The following is a 14,613-nucleotide window of genomic DNA, read 5'->3' as shown; positions in this document are numbered from 1 at the left end:
CTATCTGGTGATATTTTTGTCTAAATAGTAATTCATAGAAATCTCCCAATACTGTAAGGGAGCAATAAAAATTTGACAGTGGTTCCTAGTTTTTTGACTGGCCATCAATAAAAGAGACATTCTTCTTCACAGTGATACTCCGCACTGTACTGTACTACTATTGTATTGTGAGATGTGGATATATACTAATTATAGAAGGTTCCCTAAAAAACTGAAAGTTATTTCAAGGGTTCCCCCATGTTAAAAAGGTTCAGAAAGGTTGGTCTACACGCTCAGTTATGTTTTTTTTAGGTATGATTTAGGTATGATGATTAAGGTATGATTGTTGTTCCACCAGTGCACCATTCTTTTTGGTTATGTGATTATATAGAACACCTTTTACCTACTTGTTTGTATTACAGCTGTATCAAAGTATCAGTGCTAACTTTAAAGAAACTATTTCATTACATAGTTACATAGGTATTCAGGTTGAAAACAGACATTTATAAGTCCATCAAGTCCAACCACTAGGGAAGGAAGTATATCCGAGATATGAAACCTTATGGACAGTTGATCTATAAGATGGCAAAGAAAAACCCCTGGTACAATTTGCTCCAACAGGGAACAAAATTGATTAACAGTCTCTGTTATGTTTACTTCAAAGCCTAAAACCCAGTTATATTCTGTGCTTCTAGAAAAACATCCAGCTTTTTCTTAAAGCAATCTATAGAACTTGCTGAAACTACTTCCTGAGGGAGCCACATTTTCACAGACCTTACAGTGAACAATCCCTTCCTTATCTGGAGCTTAAACTTAAAAATGTTTGAATCCTGAACCGGATCCATTCCAGGTTTGCTGAATCACCCAGCTTCACTGATGAAAGAGTATCCGCTCCATTAATTAAAGGAGAGCTTTAATAAATCGGGCGCATTAAAGGATGGACTAATAACATATGCTAAAATGGGACTAGATTTAGCTAATGTAGAGGGATATATGCAGTTTAAAACTATGACAAAGGAAAATAAAATGAAATTATTACAGAACGGATCCTTTACTGTGCCAAAGACAATCTGACCTAACTGACATTGATTAGTTCAATTATATAGTAATTAGCCAGGAAAAGATAATCATAGTGACATTGTTATGGTCTCTGTACAGCGCTATGTAGTATGTTAGCACTATATCAATACCATGATACACAGATAGCTATTAGAAGAAGATTTTACAAATCCAGATATAAAAATGCAAACAACAAGAACAAAAATGTCACATAGTACAGGCAAACATTATAAGTGGAAAATGTGTGTTTACTGAAAATAAATTGTCTTGTCTTATCTTAGCTGTGCAGTGCACTGAAGAGAGAGAGAAATCAATAGACGGAAAATGCATATAGATGAATAGATAGAAAGAGAGACAGATATATACAAAGATACACAGATACATAACAGTCATGACAAATAACACAACATAATAAACTGTGTCCTGATTTATTTAGCAAAGACTAATTCAAAATGTAGAATCAGTCTGTGAAATATTAAGTACACCCTCACAATTCCATAGGAATTAAGAGGGCAAGTACCAGCCAAGTGCTGCTAATTAAATGCATTTCATCATTAGAAAGTGTGATCACCTCTATAAAAGAAGAGGTTTTCGCACTTTGCTGGTCCTGGAGCATTCAGGTGTTACCGTTACCACAAAGGAGGAAAGACAAGGAGGAAAGACATCAGCAATGATCTTAGAGAAGCAATCAATATGGAGAACTATAAGGCCAATCCAAATTATTTGAAGTTCATCATTCTACAGTGAAAAAGATTATTCATAGATAGAAAACAAGAGAGTTGCCAACCTTTCCAGGTGTTGACGTCCCAGCAAATTCATCCTAAGAACAGACTGAAATGCTCAGAGTGTCACGGCTTCACAGGGCAGAGTGGTGGACCCTCTGTAACACCAGCCCAGTGGGTGGAGATGTGCACCGGGCGCAGTGTCTAAGCAACAGCCCGGCTTTCTCCAGAGCCTCTAGAGGTCAGGATGTTGTATGGCGAGCTGCTGCCAGGTTGTGGCCCCCGTGCCGCCAAGGCAGGAACAAAACGTAGTGCCGGAACGAGAGACAGAGAGTGGTCAGATAAGCCAAAGTTCAGTGCAGGCAGCAATCAGGAATAGTCAGGAAACAGGCTGAGGTCGGTAAACGAATAAGTCAGGAAAAGGAGGCACAACCTGGAACAGCGGAAACCTAGAAGCAGAACCGAAAGGCGCTCCTTGTCCAGGCAACTTCTTCTTGCCAGTCACTTCCTTAAAAAGGAGATATCATGTGATGAATATGAGTAATGTGAGCCACAGACTCCTAACCCACCAGCAGATGGCATGCGTCTGATCAAGAAGAGGAGCAGCTGATGGAGAGTCACATGACCTGGACCAGGAAGTGAGCAGAGAGTTGGATCCTGAAGCAGAGTTGGTGCTGGCAGCAGAGGAATGCAATGTGGGTGAGCTTGAAGGAGGCACAGATCCTCTGGACTTGCCGGGATCTGTGACAGAGAAGTTGCAAAACCCCAAGAGCCATCTCAGACTCTACAGGATTCAGTTAGCATGTTTAATTTTGTTACCAAACAATTCGAAAAACACTGGACAAATGGCTTGTTTGGAGGGGTTGCCAAGAGAGGCCTCTTCTCTCTAAAAACAAAATGGCAGCACAGCACAAAACCAAAGTGGCGATATTTGACCATAATGCACAGCACCACAGGACCTGGTCACTTTGCGGTCATTGGGCCTGATTTATAAACTCTCTTGAAGATCGGAGAAGGTAGACTATCATGGCAGAACCTGGGTGATCCAGCAAACCTGGAACTCATTTCTTAAAAATAATTTGCTATTTGGCAAAAGCTTTAAACCCTGGGCCAGGTCAATTCCAGGCTTACTGGATCACCCAGGTTCCCCTATGATAGTCTATCCTCTCCAGTCTTGAAAAGCTTTATTAAATCCGGCCCATAAATTGGACCATGAACTCCTCTGTATACCAAAGTTTTCTAGAGTCAACAGTGAGCCCATTAGCTTGGAGGGGTTGCCAAGAGAATGTATCAAGAACATGGCAGCACAGCTTAGCTCAGTTGCATCTGAAGAAACCACAAGAGTTCTGGAACAATTTCCTTCGGAATTACAAAACCAAAGTAGAAATGTATAATGGAATAGATTTATTGATGGATTGATAAAGAAAGATAGATAAATAGAGCCTGATTCATTGAAGTTTTCCAAGACTGGTGAAGATGGACTATCATGGGGGAACCTGGGTGATCCAACAAACCTGGAAATAGATTTCCTAGAAATTATTTTCTATTATTGCAAATGTTTTCAATCTTTTCCAGGTTTGCTGACTCACCCATGTTCCATGATAGTCTATCATCACTAGTTTTTATTACTAGGAGAAAATCTTTTTACATGAGGCCCATAGATAGATAGATACAAATAGATAAATGAATGGATTTTAAAATACATTTATTTTTTAATTATAAAATGTAAAGCCGTATATAAATTCTGTTTAATAATAATGTGTGTGTGCATCCTGATGTTAGTAAATCCTGCCACTAGAGGGCACTACATCCTAACTTACATTTTCTCATCTATCTGCCCCAATACAATTCACTATCTAGAGGACATGGAGTAATCTCTGAATGTCAGTTTATGTCATATTCTATATATGATCTGAACACTTTATATTTATCCTGTTTTTATCACATTATATCATGATGTTCCTCAGACTCTGTAAAATAATTTATCAGACTAGCATAAATAATTGCAGAAGAAAACATCACATCTGGTTTAGGAGCACTTTCTGTCTGAAAAATTGCTCATCAGAGCTTGTCTCTTCACCTTAACTTCCCTCTTTGCTGCTTCTTGTAAAACTCTGGCATTGTTACAAAACAAAATGAAAAATAATTTGCTGCATATATTGCAAGGATTTTGTCCAACGTTACATAAGATTTATAGCTGTGCTATGGAGATTTTCTAGCATGCGCTTTTTCCTATGCATTGCTCACTTTTCTCGGGACAGTTTAATTTGTTTTAAAGCCCTCAATATTATTTCAATATAGAAATGTTTCCATCGGTACCTTTTCATTTAAAAATACTTCTAATTTTTAATTCCCCTCCGACGCATGCACGCACGCCACCCACACACATGTCACATGCCCGCCCGGCATCTGCATCCCCCATCCTAGTGTCTCCAACATTCACACGCCGGAATGCGAGGCCAAGGGATGCAGATGCAGGGCATTGCCAATGGGATGCCGATACCGGCCGGGCATTGCCAACGGGACGCTGATACCGGCCGGCCATCACCAAGTGGACACAGATGCTGGCATCACTGGAGGACACCGCGGGCTCATGAGGACCAGGTAAGCCCTCAATTCAACCCCAAATGGGGCTCGGGAATACCAATTTTTGTAATGAAATTTAACCCTGAGCCACACTCAGGAATACCGCCAGAGGAGTTATATTCTTTCAGCCTTTCTAGCACCTTCATCCTCAGCCCTGTAATGTAGCCCCAATTGGGTGAAAGTGTTTACTCGTTTTTCATAGCATGATGGGTGATGGAACATCTGGTCTTTTCCTCCCTATCCTACCTGTCCCTGGTCTGGTCATTTTCTTAATTGAAATTCAGTTCTTTTATTCATCTATTTATAAAACAGTGAATCTAGTATTCACTAAAACATTTCCTGGTGAAGCATTGAATACTGCTATTGAAAAAGATGGATCTGCAAGATTTGTGAATGTAAGATTCACTGCTTTAAAAACTGATCCTATAAAATATCAGGATTACATGTGGCTGTTAACAGGAGTGGTCTGCATGAGTCAAGGAAGCTATGTACAGAACTCTGCTGGCATCTCCCATAAGCTCCCTGTATAACATAGAAGCAATGGGCCTGATTTATTAAAGCTCTTCAGGACGATAGACGATAATGAGCGAGTCTGGGTGATCCATCAAACCTAAACAGATCTAGTCCAGGACTGAAAAATAAAGCGATAGCGATAGTGATAGTGAATTATTATTTTAAAAAAACATTACAGGTTTGCTGGATCACCTAGGTTTCCCTATGATATTCTACTTTTTCCAGGCCTGGAGAGCATTAATTAATCTAAATAAAGACTAATAAAAGATATGTGATGGAATCAATAAAGATTATCATTACCATGTTGAGTCGGGAAGGAAGGAAAGCACCAGAAAATGCAAAATGATGCAAAATAAACTTCAGCTTTAGTTTGAAATTGATGCACTTGCTAACCATTTAGCATGTGTCAGTAATGTCAGATGTATTTGTGTTGCTATATACATACATATATATATATATATATCTGCAACCAGTAGGGGGCACTTCCAAATCAGCCAATAAATACATGTGGAAGGCATGTTATCTTACTTTGTATAGGCATTTTGTAGACATATTTAAAGAGGACCTATCACCACAATATTATTTATATAGAATGGTAGATAATGGCAGAGCAAGAAACAGGGACAATGCAGGACCATATGAAAGACAGCTCCAAAGGGATCGACAGATTTGCAGAAGTACAAGTAAGTGTAATTTTTTTTTTTTATTTTCACTTTAAGCCTCAGCACAGTTGTTAGGCTTTAGCCCTTCTAGTTAAGTGAACTTCAGATGTATTCATACCGAACAAAACTGAATTACATAGTTACATAGTAGTTACATAGTAGGTTAGGTTTAAAAAAGATATAAGTCCATCAAGTTCAACCACTAGTGAAATAAACATATCCCAGATATAAAACCCCATAAGACATAGTTGGTCCAGAGGAAGACAAAAAAACCCCTGGTACAATTTGCTTCAACAGGGGAAAAAAATTCCTTCCTGATTCCATGAGGCAGTCGGATGTTCCCTGGATCAACAGTCACTGTTATTTTTACTTTAAAGCCTTAATACCCAGTTATAATCTGTGCTTGTAGAAATGCATCCAGCTTTTTCCTAAAGCAATCTATAGTAGTTGCTGAAACTACTTCCTGATGGAGCCGATTCCACATTTTCACAGACCTTACAGTAAAGAATCCCTTCCTTATCCAGAGCTTCAACTTCTTTTCCTCCAGGTGCAAAGAGTGCCCTCTTATTCTTTGTAATGATCTCAAAGTGAGTAATTGGGAAGAGAGTTCTCTATATGGACAGTTTATATATTTATACAGGGTGATCATATCCCCTCTTATATGTCTCTTCTCAAGGTAGAATAGATTCAGTTCAGCTATTCTCTCCCCATAGCTGAGCTCCTCCATTCCTTTTATTAGTTTAGTTTCCCTTCTCTGCACTCTCTCCAATTAGACAATGTCCTTTTTATGAACTGGTGCCCAAAACTGGACTGTATATTCCAGATGTGGTCTGACCAATGCTTTGTACAGGGGCAGGATAATATCTCCATCTCTGCAGTCTATTCCTCTTTATTACAAGAAAGTACTTTGCTAGCTTTAGCTACTGCAGCTTGGCATTGCATGCTGTTATTAAGTCTGTGGGGTACAGTGTCAAATGCTTTAGCAAAGTCCAAGTACACTATATCAACTGCTATTCCACTGTCTATCGGTTTCCTTACTTACTTACTTCATAAAAAGAGTAAATTTGTTTGACAACTTTGGTCTTTCTTGAAGCCATGCTGACTATCACTTATAATATTATTTTCTAGCAGAAACTCCTCTATGTGGTTCTTTATCAGACTCTCTATGACCTTTCCAACTATGGACGTTAAACTAACCGATCTGTAGTTACCTGGTAATGACTTTGCTTCCTTTTTGAAGATAGGAACCACATTGGCCTCCATCGGTACCATGCCAGTGACTAAAGAGTCTCTAAAAATTAGAAATATTGGTTTTGAAATAACCAATCTCCGCTCTTTGAGGACAGGTGGATTTAATTCATCAGGTCCTGGTGCTTTGATGACCTTAATTTTTCCCAGCTGTTTCTCAATCATATCAATTCTGAGCCATTGTGACTCATTTAAGGCAGTGACATTGCTATTATGAATTTGGACTTGAGCTCTCCCGTTTTCTTTTGTGTACACAGAGCTAAAAAAAGTGTTTAGTAAATCTGCCTTTTCTTGCAGAAATTGTGGAAAGCAGTGGCTAATATGTTGACAGGAGCGCCCTCTAATGGTTATAACTCTGTATATGAATCATACCAAACTCAAAAAAACATGACAATACATATATATTTACATATAAATACCATTTATAGCACATGATAAACCTTTACCAAGAATTCATTAAATCCACCTTAAATCTATCTCAAAGAAAATCTGCAAAGTGTTTACATCTTCTTGTGTAAAATATAAGTGCCAGAAATAGATACTTAAAAAACCGAGGGCTGTCGGCTAATTAATGAGAAAACAGTGCTGGCACTATGCCGTCAGGAAAAAAAAAATAAAAAAGACGAAGGAAAAAATTTATAGAGCCAAGTTCCCAGAGTCACCAGCTGAGTATACAATTTCAAATGCAGTAATTACTCCACAGCACCAGACAAAGAGGTTTCTAAAAAGCAGATTTTAGAGAAGGGCATGAAGGGTAGGGGGAAATGTAAAAGGAATCTCAGTGTCTTCCATACACTCCGTTTAGTTATTACCAGCGGGGTTTCTCCAACTAGATAAAGTGACTTTCCTGGTTATTTCTGGACTGTCATTTCAGCCTTTTGATCTTGGAGCTGAATGAAGGAACACAGAAAAAGATTTGGTTTACTTGGAGCTTCTGCAACAAATAATAAAATGCAGCAAATAACATAAAATGATCGATTTTCCATTATAGGAAAAAAAGCCTGGTAATTTTTTTTTTTTACTTCATTTTTTTTTATTTAATTTTTTTTAAATATATATGTTTAATAAAATATATAGATTTTTTTGGTGTTGTTCTGCTGTGCATAAAAAGACACTAAAGCCATAAAAAAATTCAGCATGAACATTTATTTTCCTTTGGTTCCTCAAAATCTCATATATATACGGGTAGTCCCCAGGTTACATACAGGATAGGGACTGTAAGTTTGTTCTTAAGTTGAATTTGTATGTAAGTGGGACAGGTATGAAATTTTAATAAATGCAATTAGGACAGATGTTTGTTTCAACATATTATTAGGCAGCGTGGTGTCAGATACTGTATAAATTCCTCACTGTGAGCTAATCACGATGCAAAAAAAAATCTTTATGAAGCCTAGACATTTATTAACTTCTGGACCAAGCTGTTCTTTGATATGCAAAAAGAAACAACTGCAGAGTTTGTCCTGGTCAGTAAAGAGTTACAAGAGGCTGCAGAAAGAGCTCACCCCGCTTTGATCAGCCAGAACCTCAACTGTGTTTAGCAAAAAATTTCTTCTGCAAGTCAAGCAAACCGCCCCTCCAAGCCCCAGTCCTGCACAAGAGCAAGCAGGAAAGCCCTGTTCGTATCTAGGAGTCGTCCGTATGTCAGATGTCCTTAACCAGGGGACTACCTGTGTGTCAACATGTTATGGTAATAACAAAAGGTATTTGCAAAATTTTTAAATGTGTAGTTGATAATAAGATAATACTTAGTATTCTATCCTGAAGATTTTCAGGCATTAGCTGTTGTAGAGAGACAACCTTCTGTCTCTCAATTTCCCTTCTGCATTGTCCCCCCCGTCACATGATCACTCAAACTACAAACAATGGACCTGATTTATTAAAGCTTTTCAAGACTGGAAAAGAGAGACTATTATGGTAAACTCTCAGTGATACAGGAATCCTGGAACAGATTTCTTAAAAATAATTTGCCATTAAATGACAAATGTTTTCAATCCCTGAAAAGATCCATTCCAGGTTTTCTGGATCACCCAGGTTCCCCCATGATAGTCTATCTTCTTCAGTCTTGCAGAGCTTTACTAAGTAAGGCCTAATATATTGATGCATGTACCATAACATGGTCCATTTTTGTTACCAATAGGCTACTCTTAGGAAATATATGAAGCAATTTGCTGCATGGAAGACACCCTATGAAAAAAGCAATAATTAAAGACAAAAAAAAATGAAGTAGTGGAGCTCACTGAGCAGAATCACCAAAATTATGTGGTGATGTTTGAGTGTTGTTGCCACAATCTGGATTAGGAGTTTTCTGTTTTACCTGTCAAAGGATGGTATTTGATTTTGTAGCCCAATAAAAAAATATTGTACAAAATACATTTTGCTTTCAGAATAATTTATTACAATTTGGGGTGTTTATAACCTTCAGGGACAGGTACTAGACATTGATTATCTATTTGGTTAATTTCTAAGATTTGATTTGCAGCATTGTTTCCTTTATGATAAAAAATATGTTGTTTCCCTAAATAAAAAGAGACTAAATTCTCTCTACTGATTTTGTTCTTGATGGAGGATGGGAATGACAGGGAACTGCAGCAAATCAAGAAAAAGCTGCTGTTTTTTGTCGATTTAATGCAGAAATCCATCAATTTTTTTTCAAACAATCATAAAATACAAAAAAGAAAACAAATTTCACAATATATAAAAGTATGTGAACAACAATAATTGTTTAGTTTGTTATTTTACTCAATTATTGAAAAAAATGAGTTTTACTGAGAAAATTTGCCTCATCGGACCTTAATTGCAATGTTCCATTTATACAGCACTGTTTAAATTCAATAAAAATATCAATGCTATTATTTAACAACATCAAAAAAGTACATTCTTGTTATTCCAACCCATATTACATTATACACGTCCTGATCACAGCAACCTTCACCTAGTTTATACAAGTCATATAAAGTCATACACGATCCCTGTATATCCATGAATAGCTCTTGCAAATACATTGCATGTGTCAGTATCAATGAATTCATGGGCAGCACGGTGGCTCAGAGTTTGGCACTCTGGCCAGGTCCCAGGTTCCAATCTCGCCCAGAATCTGCACTATCTGCATGGACTTTGCAGGTTTTCCCGTGTTTGTGTAGGTTTCCTCCAGTTATTCCGGTTTCCTCCCACATAATAAAAACATGTAGTTAGGTTAACTGGCTTCCCATCTTGGATTGACCTTATGTAATGACATATGACTATGGTAGGGACATTAGATTGTGATCCCCTTTGAGGAACAGCTAGTGGCAAGACTATGGACTTTGTACATCCCTGCGTAGTATGTTGGCGCTATAATAATACTGTGTAATAATATTAATAATAATTAATAATTAAATTAATTAGTTAATTTAATTAATTAAATGAAAGGAAAGAGCCACTTGCAGTAAAATATCATACCTGTGCTTCAAAATGTCCCTCTCTCCTCTCAATCACATACCAGACCACTTCTAAACTCTTCTAACATTGTTTGCCAGTCTTGATAACCCAGCACTTCCTTCTGGGTATAAATCTACTGAGGTGTCTGATGTCACACGTCTTGTTTTTCTAACATGAGCTTTATTTGTATCCTAATCTATCCTGACAAATCATTTGATTTTAGAACTGTTCTTGCACTAAAATGTTGACCTGTGCTGTAATTCTCTGGAAAGGGAGGTTGTGCAGTCCTGATGGTATTAAAGTCAGACAAGAGTTCATAAATTGTGTGCAGTGTTACTGATTGTTGAAGTCCCCATCCTTTTGGTTCACAGTCAGTGTGTTTGTTTTCATGAACTTTCTCAAAACAGGACTGGATATTTTGAGGAAAAGAAAGCATAGCTTTTTCCCAAAAAATCGAGTTTCTGCTTTAAACCCATCCCTCTTTATTCTGCAGGTATGACATGCATGTTTATATTTAATAAAAGTACTGAGGACAGTGGGAGGAAATAAGCTGATATCAGCATTTATGGACATTGATGAAATTAGGAAGTTGGTAACTGTTGAGTATTGTTGTTGCTAGCGTTTTGTTAGGTGGGGACATTAAAGATGATATGGATGATGATAGAAAAGGTCTTTCCTCTATGGCTTGAAATATAAGAAAGTGTGATATAAATAAGTCTTGCTTGCTGTCCTGTGCGTTCTCCCATTTGCTACATTTGAAAAAAAGATACCAAACCACCCATTGTCTACAAGGTAAAGTGAATATGCAAGTCTCAGAAAGTTCTGGAAGAACCAGTTAATATGAAACGCGTAGACCATAAGATATCTGAGACTACCACAAGTTGTATATCCATTTGTTTGTTTATAAAGAACCCATTTTATAATGTTATATAATTAATATGAATTTTAAAGAATTGACAAATTATAAGTGAAATGTTTGACGTCTTAAAGTCCCATTTCTTTTTTTTTTTCGTATTGCCAAAATATAGTGACAATATACTACATTGTCACTTGCTCTGTCCTTTTTAGTGATGGAGAAGTGGAAGGACCAGATAGGGACTGATGCCAGGAAACCCATGTAACTTGACGCCATTCTTCAAGGTGTTACACCGCAGGTAACATTGCCCCCCCCTGAACACCATCAGCCATAACTTTCCTCTTATGTTTATTACTGACATAATTGTTTAACTTTGTGCTGCAAACTGCTGGAGGAAGAGCCAAGAATGGAGTCTGGATGGAGGCATGGAATGAGGGGTAAGTGAGAATCCTGCTAAAGTTTTTTTTTACCTCCTCCACACTTCTGCACTTCCTATATAGGGCTATAGTTTTTTCTTTAGGAGTATAAATCATCTTTATCTAAAGCCAAGCTTGTAAGTCTATGGGGTTTTGTGCAGTTATCATTAAATTACTTGTGCATAGACTGTGGTAGGTAGTCTGATGTGTAGACATGATGCATTGGCCCTCTTATGTCTATCAGTAGGCTTTGCTTAATTAATACACATTTGTATTTTGGATGCTCCAATTGGGTATACGTGGCATATCATTGAAGGTTTTTCTTTCTTCTTTTGTACCATTATTTTCAATATATTTTCTTTAGAATAGGAATCGGAAAAAGTTTACCAATACAAGGGCAGAAAAGTGTGACAGCTGAAATGTAGATTTCCATGACTACAAGAACCGCAACGTGGAAGAAGAAATATTTTTAGACTTAAGATTAAATCCTTTCTCTCTTTCTTTGTACTTAGATGTGAAAATTCTAACTCTAGTTTACCTCATGTAGAGAAGACTGAATGGAGCCTTGTTTAGCAACAGCACTTTGACACAAAAATATCAACATAAACAAAATCACATCACTCAAACATTTTTATCACCTGCTCTGTTCTACTAAAATAAAGTTGTATGTGCTTTGTATTTAGGCAAACATTACAGAAAAAGACAGAGGCATATATTGAGAAATGGCTTTAAAGTGCTAAATACACAGATATGCATCGCAACCATTTTTTGAAACAGATTAATAAATTTGCACAGCCAGCAATGGGAAATAGAAATCATAGCTGGGAAACTGGACAATATAGCCAGATCAAGGAGTTCGGTTTTCTTCACTCTAGTTACGCAATACAGCTTGGTCCAAGCTCCATCCCCAGCCTGCTGACTGCACAATGAAACAACATCACCATACTAAAGATGTCACCACACTGCTCTTATCCACTTGGAATCCCATGGATAATATGCACTGTTTGATGCAGCGGGCCTGATTTATTAAAGCTGTCCAAGACTGAAGAGGATACACTTTAATCCATGAAGCTGGGTGATCCAGCAAATCTGCAATAGATCTGGACCAGGATTAAAAACGTTTGCTAAGCAAATGACTTTTAAGAAATCCATTCCTGGTTTTCTGGAGTGCAGAGGTCTTCCATAGGCTCAGCTATGCTCCCAACCACTTCCATTAAACTGAATGCGAGTGGTTGGGAAAAAATTTGTGCACGTGTTTGCACTTAGGCCTGGCTACAGTTGTGGTGGATTGTGGTGCAGACAGGCCACCTTTGGCCGCATAGTTGCTTTTATTTCTCTTGAGGAAAAACCACAACCACAAGATCAACTGTGTACAAATGCATTAACCTGCAGTGCAGTTTTCCATTCTTCGGTGCACAGCAGCCATTTGCTACATGCCTGGGTGCAGATAACCCTGGCTTATAAAAAGTTTACAAATGATAAACCATGACCTTATTTTGTATACTTCTTCTATGTTTGCTTCTCAAACAATAAACCCAAAAACAGCAAGGTAGTATATTTTCAGAAGGAGGTCAGTAGTGTGGGTGCCCATACTATATATTACATATGTTCCCACAGCTAAAATTATTAAACAGCAGCACTAATTTCCTACTTTCCTTATTATTTGATGGATTTTTCTGAGCATTAATAAATAGTTTCCATTGAAAGTTATTGTATTTATTGACTATGCTGCAATACCAGATTTTTTACTACTATATTAAAGAGACCTAAATGTATTTTTTGGAAACCACTTTAAAGGTTTTGACCTTTAAGTTTACTTAACCTCCTGGGCGGTAACCCTGAGGTAGAAAAAAAAAGCTAAAAGCGGTAACCTCGAAGTCACATTTTTGGTAGGTAAACCTATGGGAAGTAATAGTAAATCGATTCTTACCTGATCTGCCGGCATCCCACATTGTCTTTGGCGTCTTCTCTCTTCCTTTGCGTCTTCTTTCTTCTTACTCCGGCATCTTTTGCACTCGATGAGTCACCGGGAAGTTCCTGGTGACGTTAGCGTGTGTGTACGTTGCGGGCGGGGCAGGGCGGGAAATTCAAAAGCCATTCTTATTGCATTCAATACAAAATAACTGTATTGAATGCAATACTGTGGATTTATATGTGTAAAAGCAGTACATTGTCTTGCATGAACCTTTTTTTTACAGTATAATATATTAGTATAAGTATAATATTTATTTTTAAATATAGTATATATATTTTTTTCAATTTATTCATTTTATTATTTTGACATGATCTTGTGTTTCCAACCTTGTACCGCTTTTAGACATAAATCCAGACAGAAATGAACCCCCCAGGAGGTTAATAAACTAAAGTATATTGACATGTGGCAGTTCACCACATAGATAAAATATCTATTAGAGTCTATTAGTGCATAGCAAAACTTGATGGAGCTTCTAACCCTCTCATCCTCCACCCAAAACCTAATTTCCATACATAGGTACATAGAAATTAGCTGGTTCTGAATTTGACAGATAGTGTAAGCCTTAGTATGGGGATTTTTCTAAGTTGGTTGCAATGCCCTGAAAATAAACATTTTGGTCTTTATTAATATCCCTATGAACCTGTTTTGCCACACACAAGAATGGTGACCAACCTTACTGCTAATGCCAAATGCTGCCAATGCCTAATTCACATCCCCATTCACAACACTGCAGCAGCATACTATGTGCTTGTTTGGCCTTTCTGGTTTAGAAAACAAAGGTGACCCAAATGCAAAACCCCAAATTCTTCCAATGCTTTCCTCTAATCAGAAAGAACATATCCTAACTTTGCTCCCCTGCTATTCCCTTGTTTAGAAAGGGAGCAGTATAGGCTTAATTTTACCAGTGCGTTTTGCGTTCCATGTAGAAACGCATGTCTTAATTTATACGGCATGCATTGGTGCTCTGGTTTGCCATTCATCCCTGACGTCACCCTAAATACACTTTACTAACAACTGAATGGCAACACATGCACGAATCATTTTACAAGAAATTTCCTGTTGATCAAACAAACAACAAAAAACAAAGAAAGTTCTCCCTTTAGTAACAGACAGTTTTAAACATATTCTCCAATGTATCTAAATCTGCAAAAATAAAAAAAAACTCTGTCTTTAGATACAT

This window comes from Pyxicephalus adspersus, chromosome 4 (assembly GCF_032062135.1).
Source record: "Pyxicephalus adspersus chromosome 4, UCB_Pads_2.0, whole genome shotgun sequence".
In the NCBI taxonomy this organism is placed as follows: domain Eukaryota; kingdom Metazoa; phylum Chordata; class Amphibia; order Anura; family Pyxicephalidae; genus Pyxicephalus; species Pyxicephalus adspersus.
This window is presented reverse-complemented; position numbering follows the sequence as displayed.